The sequence below is a fragment of the Hyperolius riggenbachi genome, chromosome 3 (assembly GCF_040937935.1).
Source record: "Hyperolius riggenbachi isolate aHypRig1 chromosome 3, aHypRig1.pri, whole genome shotgun sequence".
Classification (NCBI taxonomy): Eukaryota; Metazoa; Chordata; class Amphibia; order Anura; family Hyperoliidae; genus Hyperolius; species Hyperolius riggenbachi.
The window spans coordinates 222,936,369-222,956,055 of NC_090648.1; the positions used below are offsets into that span (position 1 = coordinate 222,936,369).

A 19,687-nucleotide genomic window follows, 5' to 3' on the forward strand; every position below is an offset into this window, starting at 1 on the left:
TTACTGCCACTCTGTGTACCTTGCTCAGCCACACTATATAGCATTGTGTTTACTGCCACTCTGTGTCTGCTGGGAACAGTAGTACACCGCTCGCTCAGCCACACTATATAGCATTGTGTTTACTGCCACTCTGTGTCTGCTGGGAACAGTAGAACACCGCTCGCTCAGCCACACTATATAGCATTGTGTTTACTGCCACTCTGTGTACCTTGCTCAGCCACACTATATAGCATTGTGTTTACTGCCACTCTGTGTCTGCTGGGAACAGTACTACACCGCTCGCTCAGCCACACTATATATCATTGTGTTTACTGCCACTCTGTGTACCTTGCTCAGCCACACTATATAGCATTGTGTTTACTGCCACTCTGTGTCTGCTGGGAACAGTACTACAACGCTCGCTTAGCCACACTATATAGCATTGTGTTTACTGCCACTCTGTGTACCTTGCTCAGCCACACTATATAGCATTGTGTTTACTGCCACTCTGTGTCTGCTGGGAACAGTAGTACACCGCTCACTCAGCCACACTATATAGCATTGTGTTTACTGCCACTCTGTGTCTGCTGGGAACAGTAGTACACTGCCGCTCACTCAGTCACCCCATTACCAAATAGCATTGCTGGGATCTGTAGTACTCTGCTCACCCACCCATACCATTGTACTGCCAGTCACTGTGTATATTGCTGGGATCTGTAGTACTTCACTCACCGTCAACCACTATATAGCTTTGCGTACTCTGCCAGTCAGTGTGTATATTGCTGGGATCAGTAATACTCCACTCAACGTCAACCACTATATGAATTAATCTATGTCTCGTGCGCTCACTTTGTGCAATGTAAACAATTACTTCACATATATGAAAAATAATAAACCCAAAAAAACATTCAATATTGCAAAAAGTCCTTTTTAGAGTCCAATGACTAATTTACGTGTCCATGGATCGCTGCACCAATCATCAGATGTGTATAACAATGTTCCTTTAAGATGCTGCGCTCACATGTACTTGAAATCTTCTTAAAGTTGTGTCACTCAAACGAAAAAAGAAATAAAACCATAGCGTAATACTGTATTATAACAGTGCCACATCCCTCACACCCAGTGCCAGGAATTGGTAGTGAAATCTGCCCAAGTATCCACCTTTCACCAGGTCACACAGGTCCTCACCATATGCTGTAGCCGCCAGCCACAGACAGCAAAATTAGCACCTCCACAATTTTAGACCATGTGCGTTCCCTCAAATTTAGCACCACCACCAGCATACGTGGCCTCTCACCTTCTGTTTTGCTGTCCAGATTATAAGACAGCAACTGCACTCAAACACCCAACGGGTCTTTCTCAGCCAGCCTCAAGTAGATAATTCCGTAGGAACAGAAGCTTCACATCAGCCTAATAACTCACTTCCCTTCTTTCTAAGCCTCTATTTACACCTTCAGTCATAGAGGCTTAGAAAGAAGGGAAGTGAGTTATTAGGCAATTAAGGCCTTCAAAACTTTGTCAGTCACTTTGTCACTTTGTCACTGGTCACTTTGTCACTTTTCACTTTGTCACTTGGTCACTTGTCACTTGGTCACTTGGTCACTTGTCCAGATGATCTCGGTACACCTCCTGCGATTCAAATTCCTGCACACATTGCTCTGGGATTTGGGTGTGATGAATGATGCATCTAACTGGCCACCGGAGGCAATTAAGGCCTTCAAAATATTGAAAGCAGCTTTCTGTTTCGCCCCCATTTTGCGTCATGTTGAGTTGTTGACGTCATGTTCATCCTCGGCCTCGCCTTGCATTTCAGTGCGAGGTGCATTTTCCACAGAAAAAGGTTGTGAATCCGGGCACAACATTTGTGGCTGTTCCATTGACCTTTCACAGGTAGAAGATTGTGGGGGTGGGAATAGCTCCTCCGAATAGCCCATTGTGTCCTGAAAACTAATCATTGCATTGCTTTGCGCACGCATTTTTTTGTCCTCATGCAAGGCCTGAGTTGCGCCTGAAAGCGTGGCCTTCTCCTCCTGCGCCTCCTCCTGTTCCATCACGTCTGCTGCTGCTGGGTTAGCGTTGCCGCCCGGTCCCTGTTTATTGAACCTCTTATCTTTATTACATTTATGACTGCATGGCGGTACAAAGCATGCTATCCGCACGCTTCTTGTCCTCATGCAAGGCCTGGGTTGTTGTGTCTCAAAGCGTGGCCTTCTCCTCCTGCGCCTCCTCCTGTTCCATCACGTGTGCTGCTGCTGCTGCTGGGTTAGCGTTGCCGGTCCCTGTTTATGGAACCTCTCATCTTTATTACATTTATGACTGCATGGCGGTAAAAAGCATGCTATCCGCACGCTTCTTGTCCTCCTGCAAGGCCTGGGTTGTTGTGTCTCAAAGCGTGGCCTTCTCCTCCTGCGCCTCCTCCTGTTCCATCACGTGTGCTGCTGCTGCTGCTGGGTTAGCGTTGCCGGTCCCTGTTTATGGAACCTCTCATCTTTATTACATTTATGACTGCATGGCGGTAAAAAGCATGCTATCCGCACGCTTCTTGTCCTCATGCAAGGCCTGGGTTGTTGTGTCTCAAAAAGCGTGGCCTTCTCCTCCTGCGCCTCCTCCTCCTGTTCCATCACGTGTGCTGCTGCTGGTGCTGGGTTAGCGTTACCGGTCCCTTTTCCTGGAACCTCTTCTCTGTATTACATTTATGACTGCATGGCGACAAAAAGCATGTTACCTGTGCAAAGAAACATGACATTTTCCACATTTAAAAGACAGTTTTTCCTTTGAAACTTTACAATCAATTTTCTCAAAAACTATAAGCTCTTTTTCAAATATTTTTTTTCCTCTTGTACCCACTCCCAAGGTGCACATACCCTGCAAATTTGGGGTATGTAGCATGTAAGGAAGCTTTACAAAGCACGAAAGTTCGGGTCCCCATTGACTTCCATTATGTTCAGAGTTCGGCGCGAACACCCGAACATCGCGGCGATGTTCGGCGAACGTTCGCGAACCCGAACATCTAGGTGTTCGCCCAACACTAGCAACGCGCTTCAGACTTTGCATTGGGAATGCGGTGGTTTGGATACTTCCGGCGCACCGCGTCACTCACATGGGGTGACGTGGTGATATGGCAAAAATGAGGTGACATGAGGGGGAAGTCTAACGTGGGATGACGCAGACCACACGTGTAAAATTACCTAATAATTATAGTGATAAGCAGATTGTCGCTATATGTTTGCAAAGATTAATAGTACATTTTCTTTTAAATTGATTATATTATTTTTATGAACATAGAAAACACAACCATGGCACAGTGTTTTTAACAGAACTGTCAGAAAGGAGTGTAAAGGACTGCTGCCAGTCAATTGGTTAGTGTTAAAAATGAGTAACAAGTGCTCCAACTCTGAATTTGCTAGTGCATTAATGTGGAAGTTTCTCCACTGAACAGTTAGTACCCCAAACAGGGTGCTGTTTCCATGGTCACAAAGCAGTGCAATTTGATCTTTCTGTAAGTTTGTACAACTCTTCTCTGGCTGCAAATTTAAATTACAATATATTTTTTTAATAAACATAAATCACAAAAAATGCTCATTTACCACCAATCTATGTTACAGCAATTTTATCATCAGAGTGGTAAGGAAATACCACCTTTGCCATCGACTTGCAATAAATATATATTCACAAAACACTCTAAGATCCACCCACAAGTGGTATATACAATCCACCTCAAAGTGGTATATACAATCCACCCCCAAGTGACATATACAATCCACCCCAAAGTTGCATATACAATCCACCCCCAAGTGGTATTTACAATCCACCCCCAAGTGACATATACAATCCACCCCCAAGGGGCATTTACAATCCACCCCCAAGTGGCATTTACAATCCACCTCTAAGTGGCATATACATTCCACCCCCAAGTGGCATATACATTCCACCCCCAAGTGGCATATACAATCCACCTCTAAGTGGCATTTACAATCCACCCCCAAGTGGCATATACAATCCACCCCCAAGGGGCATTTACAATCCACCCCCAAGTAACATATACAATCCACCCCCAAGTAATATATACAATCCACCCCCAAGTGGCATTTACAATCCACCTCTAAGTGGCATATACATTCCACCCCCAAGTGGCATATACATTCCACCCCCAAGTGGCATATACATTCCACCCCCAAGTGGCATATACAATCCACCTCTAAGTGGCATTTACAATCCACCCCCAAGTGGCATATACAATCCACCCCCAAGGGGCATTTACAATCCACCCCCAAGTAACATATACAATCCACCCCCAAGTAATATATACAATCCACCCCCAAGTGGCATTTACAATCCACCTCTAAGTGGCATATACAATCCACCCCCAAGTGGCATATACAATCCACCTCTAAGTGGCATTTACAATCCACCCCAATTAGCATATGTATATACTTCAATTTCCCTCATTTCACCACAAGAATGTGGGCCAGCATTCAAGGGTACATCATGTACATGGGTACATGCTAACTAGATTGGCTTTTGGAGTGTTTTAAATGAATTTATGGAAGATGTGTATCCCCTGCTGAAGCTGTGGGGGAGGATTTGATTTCATACAATGCAATAAAACCTATTTGGTATACCGTAAGTGCATCCATTTTTGTTTGCCACTGACATTAAGTGCAGTCTGCACTATCCTTTCCATTCTTCCTTTCCTGTGTTCAGAGATAAGGCTGTACTGCCTATCCAGTGACGTAAGGGGAAGTATTGAGGAGAGACAAGTTCTGTTAGAAGGAGGCACTCCACAGGCAAGAACTTGCGTTCAACTTTATTGCATGTCAATACACACTACATGTTACAGGCTCCGCCCTTCATCAGGTGTAACCTCCCACCACCTCCATGTTCAATTTATACTCCTGACCACACCCTCACAGGGCGGGTCAGTCACCACCTAAATGTGCTGATATTCTATGTGAACAAAAAGGAGATTGGTTCCCACATCCCCGAACAGGTGAAAGGGTTAATTGTATTGGGTACTACACATGTGAGAGTGAGGACGTGGTGTACGCCATTAAATGTCCCTGTGGATTATATTACGTGGGAAAAACCACCAGGGGGGTCAAAACACGAATACAAGAACATAGGAATAATATAAAGGGGTATGCCAGAGGTGAAACACGACACGAGACAGCGGTATCCAGGCATTTTGTGGAATGTGGTCATAATTCCATACAGTTGAGATGGTTAGTACTTGATCAAGTGGCCCCCAAGGACCCCCCAAGGGTCCTTTATCGAGAGGAGGGGATAGAGAGCGGTTGTTACTCCAGAAGGAAATAAGATGGATTAGGAGACTAGACTCTGTAGCACCTAGAGGCCTGAATGAGCAGGTGAACTTAAGATGCTTTTTGTGATTTTTTTCCCTACAGGAGATGAACTGTGTCGCCGTACTTTATGAAATTGACAAGCAATTGTATGTAACATTTATCACATTAATTGGAATAATGGAATTGTTATGCTGCGAGCGCAGCTCTTCATCTATTTGTCCAGGGTAGACCTTGGGTAGTGTCCTGGTTTAGAGACTGTTCTTTTAAGTTTTTAATTTTAATTTCATGTTATGTTAACCGATTATTGTAGATTGTTGTATATTTTTGAAATTTTGATGACTCGATGTTGATGACAGCTATACATCACCTGTGAAATAACAGATGTAAGAGATAGCTGCAAACTATGGAGATATAATAGATGTTTTTGTTCACATAGAATATCAGCACATTTAGGTGGTGACTGACCCGCCCTGTGAGGGTGTGGTCAGGAGTATAAATTGAACATGGAGGTGGTGGGAGGTTACACCTGATGAAGGGCGGAGCCCGTAACATGTAGTGTGTATTGACATGCAATAAAATTGAACGCAAGTTCTTGCCTGTGGAGTGCCTCCTTCTAACAGAACTTGTATCACGGTGTGGAGCAGGGGTGGTGTACCTGCCTGGAGGAGTTGCACCGGCACCGACTCTCCCGCAGGGATTGAGTCTCAAGGAGTCAAGTTCAATCATCTACTATTGAAGTATTGAGGAGAGTCACAGTGAGCATGTAGTTGCTAGAAGCCAGCGTCTAACCCTTGACTGTATCACTAGCAGCTTGAGGGGTATGGATTCAGCTTAATCCTTAGCAGAAAGAGGACTCAAGGCCCTTTCCCACTAAGCAATTTCTTGAACGATTTTGCACAGTGAATGATTTTTCACAATATTGTGCAACATCATTTAACAAAAAATTGTTAAATGATATTTCAGGATGCATGCCACATACATGATGCTCACTGACTTTTGCGGGTCTTCCTGCGATCTACCAGTGGGTAATTAGCTTTAGAGACTTTCCACTCTCCCACTCGACCCAAGGTGGTAAGGTCATCAGGGGTATTGCTCTTATTCAAAGCTCCGGGAAAATGTACCGTTTGAAAAAGTATCATTTTGTTCAGGACTGACTAGTATTTCCTTGGCAGCTCTCTTATTGCCTCACGGCTATAAACTATTGCACTCGCAGGCCGGAATGGCCTGATGCCAGATGTAATGAGGTGTAATTCCGATTACTTGAGAGTTGAAGGAAGTGGGGACTGAGTGTGCCAATTAACCTCTGCAGAGTCCTCTTTCCACCTTATGTAAGGCAAAACCAAATATCAGAGCTCCGAGTGCCATCCTCTTCACTTCTTACAGCTGCTGGCGGTTCTGTTCTGAATCCTTTGTACAGCTCCTGATGCAGGAACATGGCCTGATGCGTGCCACACATCAAGAGTCCACAGAGGATGCACAGCTGGCAGCTGTAAGGAGCAAAAGGGACGGCGCCTGGAGCACTGGTATGTGTTTCCCGCTGCATGATGCTCTGCGTTAGTGAGAGAGGCACGCCCTCCCGGCTGCCTGAGTTCAGGTTTACCAGTACTCTGCTGTATATATATTTGCTATTTTGCTAATTTTTAACATGTTTACTATGTTTAACCACTTCCCAACTGAGGGATTTTACCCCTTGACCACCAGAGCAATTTTCACCTTTCAGCGCTCCTTCCATTCATTCGTCTATAACTTTATCATTACTTATCACAATGAAATGATCTATATCTTGTTTTTTTCGCCACCAATTAGGCTTTCTTTAGGTGGGACATTATGCCAATAATTATTTTATTCTAAATGTGTTTTAATGGGAAAATAGGAAAAAATGTGGGAAAAAATGTATTATTTTTCAGTTTTCGGCCTTTATAGTTTTTAAATAATGCATGCTACTGTAATTAAAACCCATGAAATGTATTTGCCCATTTGTCCCGGGTTACAAAACCGTTTAAATTATGTCCCTATCACAATGTTTGGCGCCAATATTTTATTTGGAAATAAAGGTGCATTTTTTTCAGTTTTGCGTCCATCCCTAATTACAAACCCATACTTTATAAAGTAACAGTGTTATACCCTCTTGACATAAATATTTAAAAAGTTCAGTCCCTAAGGTAACTATTTATGTATTTTTTTTAATTGTAATTTTTTTTTTTATTACAAAAAATAAAAAAATTGGGGAGTGAGGGCGGTAAGGAGTTAATTTTTTGTGTAAAACTAATGTATTTATATGTGAAAAATGCTTTAGGGTGTAGTTTTACTATTTGGCCACAAGATAGCAACATTAACTTTTTGTTTAATGCTTGCAGGAAGTACTAGGAGGCTGGGAACGTTTTTTTTTTCACAATGATCGCGCTGCTTATTGAAGAAGAAGCGGATCATTGCGGGGCTTAGATCAACGAATGGGAATGGATTTTCCCGTTCATTGATCTCCGGGCGAGCGGCTGGCGGCGTATTCACGAGCGGGAGTGCGCGCTAGAGCGAGCGGGAGCGCGGGCAGCGGCGGGAGCGCGGAAAGTACGGATTTCTCCGTCCCTGGTGGTGAAAGGATGGAAAAAGGGACGGAGAAATCCGTACCCGTGGGGGTAAAGTGGTTAAGAAAGGACAATTATAATCCTTCAAAACACAGCAGTGTGTTTAAGAGTTTAAAGGGATGGAGGGGGCCATATTTATTTCTTTTTAAGCTATACCAGTTTCCTGGCAGTTCTGCTGATCTCTCTGGCATCAGTAGTGTGTGAATCACACACCTGGCACAAGCAAGGTCTATGGCTAAAACTATTAGAGGCAGTGGATCATCAGGACTGCCAGGGAGCTGGAATTGTTAAATGAAATAAATATGGCAGTCTCCACATCCCTCTCACTTTAGGTTCCCCTTATGAAGAAGCACCTAGTTTTTCAAATTCTGACTGACCTTGGGCTCTAATGATAGATGGGCTCTGCTGTGTTCTGTGCACTTTCCTTTTCGCACCAGCTTAGCAGCTCTTCTGTCCAGACACTAATGCAAGATGTACCGGTTTAATTTTACCTCATGTCTCCGACAGCTTAAAGCCCTTGAAACCAGTGGCCTAGCTAAGAAGCTATGGGCCCCGGAACACGTTTTACATGGGGCCCCCAAGCACATAACACTTGATACGGCGCACAAAAACCTGCAAAGGCCAGCAAGTGTCAGAGGTACAAGAAGGGGATAGGGAACAGTTTGTTAATGATTACTACTATTTAAAGCATCTATAGAAGTGATTATTACCAACACAGGGCCAATAGAGAGCTAATATTGTACTTGAGAGAGGGCCCCTCAGGGCCCCTCAGACCCAAGGGCCCCGATGCGGTCGCTACCTCTGCAACCCCTATTGCTACGCCACTGCTTGAAACTATTCTACATTCTATGCGTTAACAGTTAGTGAGCATATCCTGCAAAATAGGAATAACAATTCATACTGCCTATGCAATGATTTAGTGTGTGCTTGGCAGTTTACAATGAGCATGCATGCTACTTACCTCTGTTTGAAGATGAAGAAAAATGGTCTAATAAATAAAATGTTCCATCCAGTGTGCAATGGCTGTTTAACATGCTGGCTGTTTAATATAAACCAAAATATTTCATGTTCTAATAAAACACATGTGGGGTTGGTATGGCTCTGTAAAATTTAAAGTTATAGGCTTGTTAGACACCAGCGATTCCAGAGATAATTTGCATATTCAGTTCCGGTGCATTGTGGGTAACCACAGATGTTCACTTAAAGCTAAATTATTGTAAATTTCTTCTGTTTAAGAAGGCAAACCACACTAAGCATGTTATAAAAAAGGTATGGAACTGAAAAGGCCTAATGAACACAGAACAGATCTCAGAGGCAGAGCCCATATACAAAGACCTGGTTGTTACCTAGTTTCAAAGACTGTTATTTATTTTGTACCTTCTTTATTAATAACATTTTTCTTAACATCATTTTTAATAGGACTTAGTGTTTTATCACCAAAAATTTCATCAGAGACACAACTTTTTGCTGTGTGTATTAATCACACAATCAATGTAATGTGATCGATAATTGGTGTTACCAGGGGAAGTAAATATCTATATTTTTTGGAATATTGCACCCCACCCAAACAGTATGCTGGGAACACACCATACAGTTATTACACTTGATACCTGTTACGATCAAGAAACCTTATCGGATTGGAAGCTTTTCAGTTTGAATATTGCAGGCTTTGTGCGATTTCAACGTCAGTATCGTTTGGCTTCTTGGTCGAAATTACATTGGACGTGTTGGAATTTATTGATCAAGAATATGATTCTCGTACCATGTAGTTGTGAGATCTATAATTGCGTTAGTTTATGTGATCGATAATTGTTTTGTTTTTTTAATCAGTGTAGCAGCCCCACACCCATTAGCATAGTGTCATCAAGAGTGGGAGGGCTGCAGGAGGTGTTGAGTTCTCAGTGGAAGGTGTTGAGTTCAAGTGGTGTTTTAATAATCTCGTTCTCTGGTTTAAGGGGGTTCTCTGGTACATAAAAAAAAGCTAAAACTGACAATTACCTGGGGCTTGTATCGGCCCCCTGCAGCTGTAATGTCCCGAGCTGTCCTTCTCCGATGCGCCGTTCCCCGCCGCCGCCACCGTGCTAATTATTTGTCTATCTAGATGAATAGAACTGCAGCTGCGTGGCCGCACAAACTCGCTCCTGTGCACGTCAGCGGGAGATTACTGCGCAGGCACAGTACAAGAAAACTTTGTACTGCGCCTGGGCAGTAAGCATCTGCTGACGTGCGCGAGGAGCGAGCACGCATGCGGCCACGCCCGCGCAGCTGCAGTTCTATTCATCTAGTTAGATGAATAATTAGCCCAGTGCCGGTGGCGGGCAACGGCGCTTTGGAGAAGGACGGCGTGGGACATTACAGCTGCAGGGGGCCAATAGAAGCCCAAGGTAAGTGTCAGTTTTAGCTTCTTTTTATGTACCGGAGAACCCCTTTAAGCCCCTGAATGAAAATATCTTAATAGATTTAATATGCAGTATTACAGTACATAATATGATACTGTGAAACGTATTTATTTGAAACAATACAGAAGAACAAATGTACATCCTTATTTAGAAAACAAGGTAGATAAATACAGAGTTAGACATTATAAGTGTCTTAAAGTGGCCACACACACAATACAATAAAAAGGTTCAATTTTATGTAAATTCAATAAAAATGATTAGTTGAACTAAAAAATCAAAACCTCTTTTATTTGTGTGAGAAAGCTGATCAAATCTTTAATAAAACTCGATCTGGAGTGGCAGAAATTTCTGTACAATTTTTCTGTGGAATAGATTGTCAAGTTCTTGATTCATAGACCTAAGCAAATTTTTTTGAGATTTCAATAATTTATTTTTTCATAAACGGGGAAAAATTGAACACGTGATATATTGATCAGATTTTTAAATGTTACAATCAATCAGAATTGAAGTTAAATATAACACATTGTATTGTGTGTGGCCACCTTTATGCCTTTTTCATACAGACAGCTGACTGGTGGTGCATCCAATGCCTGTCAGCCGCACAAATAGATCCGTCAGGACCTAGCAAGTACTTAGCATGGTCGGCGACATGATCTCTATCCTGTCCATGTACGTCAATGCGTGGCGGCAGTATTATGAGCTTCCTTGTAGCTGCATCAGACACAGTGTTGGTTACAAAGCTTCCATTTGGCCACTTTAAATTGCAGCTGGAATGTGCTCATTGGTGTAGATGATGATCGGAGGGTAAACAGCAGAGCAAGGACTTGGTCGTCTATGGGGAAGAGACCTTAAGCAGCTGCCTAAGCTTTAGTCAACTCACAGGCTGACAGAAACTACAGATGAGGAAAAAATGCAATTAAATAACAAGCCAAAGTTGTAAAACGTCCTTAGATCAGTTTCAAAATAAATCAATTTGTTACTGATACATATTGTGACAAGTTCTCCATAAACACAAAGAGGTGGTCATTAAGATTGCAAAGGGACACATGACATTTGGTTAGATTAGTCCAGCCTCTCACGCGTAATAATATATTGTCTAATAATACATTTCCATCCCATAGCAATGCACAAAGTTTAGTGCACTGCATGCCTGTACTTTTTGCAATACATACACTGAGGCAGGGGTCACACTTATTGGCTTTCGTACGCGTTTTCTGCACAGAAAAAGTGACTTCAACTTAGAACTCATGTTAATCAATAAGCAAGGTCACACTTTAATGCAGATTTCGCATGCAGAAAAAAAACTGACATCTTGCGCAATTTGTCAGTTTTCTCTATAAATTACATTAGCTGCTGTAAGGCAGGGGTCACACTTGTCTTTCAGTTTTCTGCTAAGTGTAGAAAACTGAAAGACAAGTGTGACCCCTGCCTAGAAGTAAAACATTTGTCTTCTGAAAGGTTGCATCCAGTAGTTTCTTGTTTCCAGAAGAACAGGAGTTCCTTTTTCTAACAGATCACCAGACCCAGCCTACCTCTTCCCACTGCTAAAAGAAATTAAATGTTTGTGGCCATCATTGCAAAAAAAGCAATGTATACTTCCTGTCACCCTATCAAGAAGCTATTTCTCACAGCTCATTTATTTAACCTATTTTAAAAAACACACTGGACATGTGTGAAGGGTAAAGGCCGTATTGCGCTCTGAGGGAGGTCTAATAATTTAATTTTGTAAATTGAGATGCAAGGGTTGGTTAACCTGCAAAGGCAAAAGTGTGAAGTTTCATTCACCACCCAAATGAAAGGTGTGGCGGAAATTTGTGGTGAGATGCTATTTCTCTGTATCTATTACATAGAACAATGGGGTTGATTTATTAACCTTTTTTAGAGTCTTTAAAACCGGTTTTATCACATATAGGTGCTGATTCACCAATGGCCATTAATATTGCCATGGGCAAACAGCACACACCAATATTACCAGTACTAAACAATTTTTAAATATACCAAACTCGTGCCACCCAGATTATACAGCACCAGTTAATAATTAAATTGGTAATGCAAAGAATGTTATATCTATACTGTAGACACAACAATCCAGAGAGAATTTTAGTTCTATGTCTTTAAGGCCTGGTTGCACAGTGTATACGACCATGAATTGCTGAGGAGTAAGGCAACAATCAGATTTTTCAAAAAGTCCAACACATCAAAAAGTGCAAAGTGCATGACTATGTAAAAAATGGAAAAAAAAAATATTAAGAAAAACAACATTTACAAAGAGCAACAGTGCCAAACACTACAGGATACAAGTGTAATTGTGAAAATAAGTATTTTTAAAGAAAGTGCATGGCACAGCCTTTGCACCAGGAGTGTCCCCAAGGACCTTAGTGAACGTGTTTCCAGAAATCCCAGAGTCGGGCACAATCCTGTGACCAAGCAATATGCTCTTCCGATTTAGGAACAAACCAAATTTTTACAGCATATATCGCAGCAGCTCCACAAGATAGTACAAGATAGATGAAAATCCAGGAAGGCTAAGCATTCGCTATCCTTAAAGTGTACCAGAGAGGTCAATGTAAACAGATTTTCTACTTACCCGGGGCTTCCTCCAGCCCCATAAGCATGGATGCATCCCTCACCGTCCTCCCGCGGCCCTCCGTTTAGCGGCAATCAGCTCCGGTATCTGGTTCAGTAAAGCCAGCCGGGGTCTTCTACGCATGCGCAGAAGACCTGGCTAACGTCACTGAGCCAGACTGGAGCTGACTGAGCCAGATACAGGGGCTGACTGTGATCAAACAGAGGCACTCGGGAGGGCGGCAAGGGACGCATCCATGTTTATGGGGCTGGAGGAAGCCCTGGGTAAGTATCAAATGTTTTTACAATGACCTCTCTGGTACAGAGAACCTGTACTGAAAAAAGGGCCCCTGGGTGGTACTTACCTCAGGAGAGGGAAGCCTCTGGATCCGACTGAGGCCTCACCCGTCCTCCTTGTCCCACGGTGGTCTCTCTAGGCCACTCTGAACGGCGGCCATGTAACTATTTACCTTCTCCGACATAGGCACAGTAGCGGCTCTCGGCTTGGATCAGGTGAAACCAGCCGATCCCAGTCATGTCCGCTCTACTGCACAGACACAAGTCACCTGTGCGTGTGCAGTAGTGTGGATCCGACTGGGATCGGCTATTTCTGCCTGATCTGAGCCGAGAGCCGATACTGTGCCTGCGCTGGAGCCGGGGAAGGTAAATATTGCAGGCGCTACTGCTCCTGACAATTTGTCGTCTGTGGCTTCAGAGGGGCCTAGAGAGACCACCCTGGGACTGAGGAGGACGTGGGAAGCCTCAATCGGATCCAGAGGCTTCCCTGTCCTGAGGCAAATACCCCCAGGGCCCCTTTTTTTCAGTACAGGTTCTTTTTAACCTCCTGTAATGTGGAAAGCTTGAGTTTGGGTCTAGAGCAGTGCAGGGCAAACTATGGCCTGCAGCCCGGATTAGTCCCGCATATGCTGTATATCCGGCTCACCGATAGACGGACGGATTCCCCTCCTTCCTCCCTCATGTAATATGCTGGCACATCCTGAGGGCAAGTCATGTGATGCCCTGTTGCCATGGAGACGACGCTGGAATAGGAGCTGGTGAGTTTTAAGTTCCCTGCTTGCCGCTTGCTCGCGACTCTGCCGGGAGGGAAGGGGGAAGGAGGGGATAAATTTAAGGAATGTGGCCCGTGGTCCGCAGCATGCGGCCTGAGCCATGAAAAGTTTGCCCAGTCCTGGTCTACAGTTACTCCATATAAATGGGGACATCAATGTATTAAGTTCCTTAAACAAACATGGGGTACAAAACAATACAGACAAAATACAGAATTGATAATTACAATGACAAAAGTAACGTGATTCATAAAATGTATAACAAAAGGGTAAGAGAGCCCTGGTCTTGTGAGCTCACAATCTAAAGGAATGGGGAAGGAGAGGTGGGGTAGTAGACAATATTCATACCTAGAGGCAGTGTGTTTTTAGGTTATCTAGTAAGGAGTACCACTTGGCCAGAGGTCAAAGAGGAATGACCAAAGTTAGAGCGTATGATTGTCGGAAAAAGTGAGTTTAGTGGGAGCGTTTAAAGATGTCAAAGGTTGGAGTGAAAGATGTGCAGTGTATTCCAGAGGAGGGGTGAAGCACATGTGAAATCTTGTATATGTGAATGCGAGTAGGTGGTGTGCAGATCTGAGATTGGTATGTGAAAACTAGTAAGGAGTTGTACAGGGGAGGGAGATTGTGGAGAGCTTTGTAGGTTAGGGTAGAGCACTGCAGTGTTGCCAGGAATTCAGCAGCGTCCTTAAGGGCTGCTAGTCGGCCGCCCGCCCTGTTGCAGGAGGACAGCAGCGCAGTGGAGGAAGAGCTGTGGGCAGCGGTGGAGAAGGGGGGCAATCTCCCCCCCTTCTCTCACCTTAGTGCTCTCCCTCCCTCGCTGACTGTCCCCTCCTGATCTAACTGTGCTGAGTGGCGTTTGGCAGCGGGCGGGACTTACCTTCCGTCTCGCTCCTGCGCCGGAAGTTCTGCTGCTCTGGTCTGGACCAGACCAGAGTAGCGGCAAATCATCCCGTGCCGGCGACGAGACGCAGGTAAGTTCCGCTCGCTGCCGCTTGCCAGCCACTCAGCACTTATATCAGGAGGGGACAGTCAGCGAGGGAGGGAGAGCACTAAGCTGAGAGAAGGGGGGTAGATTGCCTCCCTTCTCCACCGCTGATGTCACAGCTCTCCCTCCACTGCGCTGCTGTCCTCCTGCTGGGGGGGGGGGGGTCACCTGGCTACCTATTGTGGGCACATATACCTCTGGCTACATATACTGGGCACATATAACCCTGACTACATATACTGGGACATATACCTGTGGCTACATATACTGGGCACATATACCCTGCCTACATATACTGGGGACATATACCCCTGGCTACATATACTGGGACATATACCTGTGGCTACATATACTGGGCACATATACCCTGCCTACATATACTGGGGACATATAACCCTGGCTACATATACTGGGCACATATACTCCCTGGCTACCTATTGTGGGCACATATACCTCTGGCTACATATACTGGGCACATATACCCCTGGCTACATATACTGGGCACATATAACCCTGACTACATATACTAGGACATATACCTGTGGCTACATATACTGGGCACATATACCCTGCCTACATATACTGGGGACATATAACCCTGACTACATATACTGGGACATATACCTGTGGCTACATATACTGGGCACATATACCCTGCCTACATATACTGGGGACATATAACCCTGGCTACATATACTGGGCACATATACCCCCTGGCTACCTATTGTGGGAACATATACCTCTGGCTGCATATACTGGGCACATATAACCCTGACTACATATACTGGGACATATACCTGTGGCTACATATACTGGGCACATATACCCCTGGCTACATATACTGGGGACATATACCTCTGGCTACATATACTGGGCACATATACCCCTGCCTACATATACTGGGGACATATACCTCTGGCTACATATACTGCGCACATATATCCCTGGCTACATATACTGAGGACGCTGGCTGTTTGCCATTATGTGCATTTACTGGTGAAAAGCTGTCTCTTATTATGTGCATTTACTGGTGAAAAGCTGTCTCTTATTATGTGCATTTACTGGTGAAAAGCTGTCTCTTATTATGTGCATATACTGGTGAAAAGCTGTCTCTTATTATGTGCATTTACTGGTGAAAAGCTGTCTCTTATTATGTGCATTTACTGGTGAAAAGCTGTCTCTTATTACGTGCATTTACTGGTGAAAAGCTGTCTCTCATTACGTGCATTTACTGGTGAAAAGCTGTCTCTCATTACGTGCATTTACTGGTGAAAAGCTGTCTGTCATTACGTGCATTTACTGGTGAAAGGCTGTCTCTAATGTGCATTTACTGGTAAAACGCTGTCTCTCATTATGTGCATTTACTTGCCATGCCCACTTTCGTCGCCGCAAATTTCCTCGTACATGTTGCCCCCTACCCATTTGACTGCCCCCTCATATGTGCCAGTATAGAACCGGCCCTGTACCCCTGCCTACATATACTGGGCACGTATACCCCTGGCTACCTGTTCTGGGGACATCTATACCCCTGGCCACCTATTCTGGGGACACCTATAGACCTGGGGCTACCTATTTTTGGGGAACCACTGCTGTCAGATTAAATGTATTTTGGGGAACTGCTGCCGGATTATGTGTATGTTGGGGGAATCGCTGCTGCCAGACTACCGTATTTTTCGGACCATAAGACGCACCTGACCATAAGACGCATCTAGGTTTAGAGGACAAAAAAACTGAAAAAAAAAAAATATATATAATATACTAAACCTTGTGCATCCATGGTGCAGGGGCATCTTGTACAACTTTCCCTCCAAATTATTATGTAACTGTTGTTTCCCCCTGTACATTTTGTGTACCCTGAGTACAACTCTGTCCCTTGTCCTTCTCTATCCCCCTTGTGTCATGCGAGGACTTGCCAAGGAGTGACCCATGATTGGCATGGGATGAGTTAAGGGTAGCAGTGTACCGCCAATTGACCAATCAAAGTTGCATGCTAAACATGCACCCTTGATTAGAAAAGTCAGGTTAAGCTGTGGGTGGAATCAGACCTCTATCACACACCACACTGAGATGACATGTAATGTACCTAAACATATGGGACCCCATACACAGTGACATAACTTTCTGTCCATGACACAATAATTGATTGGACAGAACATAAAGGACACATCAGTGTCCACACTGTGGACACACACTATGTTCATTCATAACACGTAGGGAGCTACCCTGTGATATCCGTGGCACAACGATCATAGATAAGCCCGCAGGGATTGGGGACATCGCTAACAGGTAGAACCTTCCGCTGGCCGCATCAATCACCCTCAGCTCCCCCCAAATTGGCTAAGGCGCTGGACAGGGGACAAGCATTGGCAGGTAACTGACTAACCAGTGACAGCGTGCAGCGGCTTGCTTAAGAAGCACCTGATCTCACCTCGGCTATCTTATGTCCTCCCGGCAATGAGCGTCTCTCTGCGTGCCACCTTTGTCATCTCCGGGCCACTTTATGTGCCTGCTAGCTGCTGGGGGCTATTCGGCATCAAAATCCATGGAGCCCGAATGCAGTCGCCGGCGATGGGGATCGATGACATTCCAGGCAGCCTCCATAGCAGTAGCATTGCAGCGGCAGCAAGATCGTCCCTCTTTCTTCCACGCTGATTGAAATCCACACGCTGCTGGTCTGTCCGTTGATTGGAAGCTCTGATCCCGGAGGCGGGACCACCGCTCGTCATTGCGGCCAATCACAGCACTCCCTTTGCTCAGTGCAATGTGCAAAGCAAAAACCTGTGAAGCTGAAACATTCAGAGGCAAGACTGTGACTATGATACTGCATACTACAATGGTGAGACAATAATAAAGAAGCAATATACTTATCCGGATAAGGGCGCAGGCAAACAGGCAGGTAGAAGAGGAGAGAGGACACCAGTCGGATATCTCAAATCCAAAGATTTTTAAATGAATTCTCTCATTAATTGTCAGCCAATGAAGAGCTTGACAGAGAGGAGAAACAGAGGAAGAGTGAGAAGAAAGATCAACTAATTGAGCAGCTGAGATCAGTACAGATTGGAGTGGTGCCAGTCTGTTAGTTGGTAGTACAAAAAGCAGTATATTACAATAGCCCAGAGGTTGCTACACTACCAAAGCTTCCACCCTCCCCCAATAAAAAATGCCATTCCAACCGGCCAGTTAAAACGTGTTGAAAAAATAGTCTCTTGTGATGCTGAGGCAGTAACTCAGAAGAATATATTGAAACAAAAGTTTTTGGACAGGGGTTATCCTGATAGGACCCTGATTCCAAGAAATCATAAAACTCGTCGTGATCTTAAGCAATTTCGTATGCCATTTGTCTCTACATACAACACGTGTAGCGAACTGGTTGGACGGGCAATTCGACACCATTGGCATCTGTTACAAGATGCGTTTCCCACGATACCTGAATTTAGGTACCCTCCATTAATGTCTTTCAGAAGGGCCCCTACTGTTAGAGACAAGGTCTTCCATCATCACCAGCCGAGGACACAGGTCACGCAAAACAGACATGGTACTTTTCCATGCCTCAGTTGCCATCTTTGTAGCCATATAGCTAAAGGTGGGTCTTTCACACATCCCACCACAGGGGAAAGATTCACGGTTAGACACAGATATACCTGTGATTCTAGTTACGTAGTGTATTTAATTAAATGCCCCTGTGGATTGGGATACGTGGGTATGACCACCAATGCTTTGAAGGTCAGAATGTCTGGCCATAAGACAGCCATACGTGGCAAGGATATGACCCAGGCTGTGTCTAGCCACTTTGTTTCAGCTAGACATAATTTGTCCCAATTTAAAGTTCAGGTTATTGACAGTGTTCCGAGTAATTGGCGAGGGAGATTAAATAGACAGGATGAGTTGGCCAAAAGAGAGGCCTGGTGGATTAGAAGGTTGCATGTGATGGGAAAGGGAGGACTTAATAGGGAATACGATCTAAGTTTTTGTGTTTAATTTTCCTGTTGAATCTGTAAATAGTGATGTGGGATATTTACTATGATAAGAGGCAGCTATTATGCTGTGCTAGGGGGTGTGGAGTACTGGTTGGGAGCATTATAATATTTTTGAAAACTTTGATATTTTTTGCAGTGATGTGTTTTTTTCTTCTTTTTCTTTTTCTTTAGTCCCTGTGAGCTGATGGAGGGAAGAACTTTGTGGCCTGGTGAGAATTGTTCTCTCTAGCTATGCGATTTCCACGTGTATAATGTTGGGCATTAGTTCTAGGCGTGACTTGATTTGAGTCCCGCCATGATGCTATGCATTATATCCTCTTTTTGTGCATCCATTTTTTATGCGCCCTGAAGGCATTTTTGCGACGTTTTTTTCGCATTAATGTGGCATTTGGTATGAACAGTATGCGACTATGTTGCGTTCAGTACCACGCGTTATGCGTCTTTTTGTACGCGTCCATTATAGAGTTATGCGGCCAGGGGGCGTTTTTACGTCTGTTTGTACGCATTATTATTGCGTTGGCATTAGTAGCGGCATGCGGTTATCTAGCGTCCAGTATTACGCATTATGCGTCTTTTTGTACGCATTGTTTTGATAATGCGTTTGGATGGCGAGTTACGGCGGCTATTATGCATTGATATCGCGTCTATAGGACGCGTATTATGTGGACATTTGTACGCGTTTACCATGCCATATTAAGATGGGTGGGCCGTTGGAGCCTGTCCCTATTGGTGCATGTGAACTTTGTTTACAGTGCACTTCCTGCTTTTACATGTGGAACTTTCTCTGCCATGCTGCGATGGGCTGTCCTTGGTCAGCTGACTGGGAGGTA

The 19,687-nt window shown here is 44.3% G+C and overlaps 1 protein-coding gene across 1 annotated transcript in view; it reads right to left on the reverse strand.

The window, feature by feature from the left end:
- Nucleotides 1–17,628, reverse strand: part of ALPK3 (alpha kinase 3) — a 182,417-nt gene extending 164,789 nt beyond the window's left edge. Inside the window, exon 1 of the mRNA XM_068275812.1 lies at nt 17,309–17,628. The gene's annotated coding sequence lies outside the window, so the exon portion shown is untranslated. The remainder of the gene's footprint in view (nt 1–17,308) is intronic.
- Nucleotides 17,629–19,687: the final 2,059 nt, after the last annotated feature.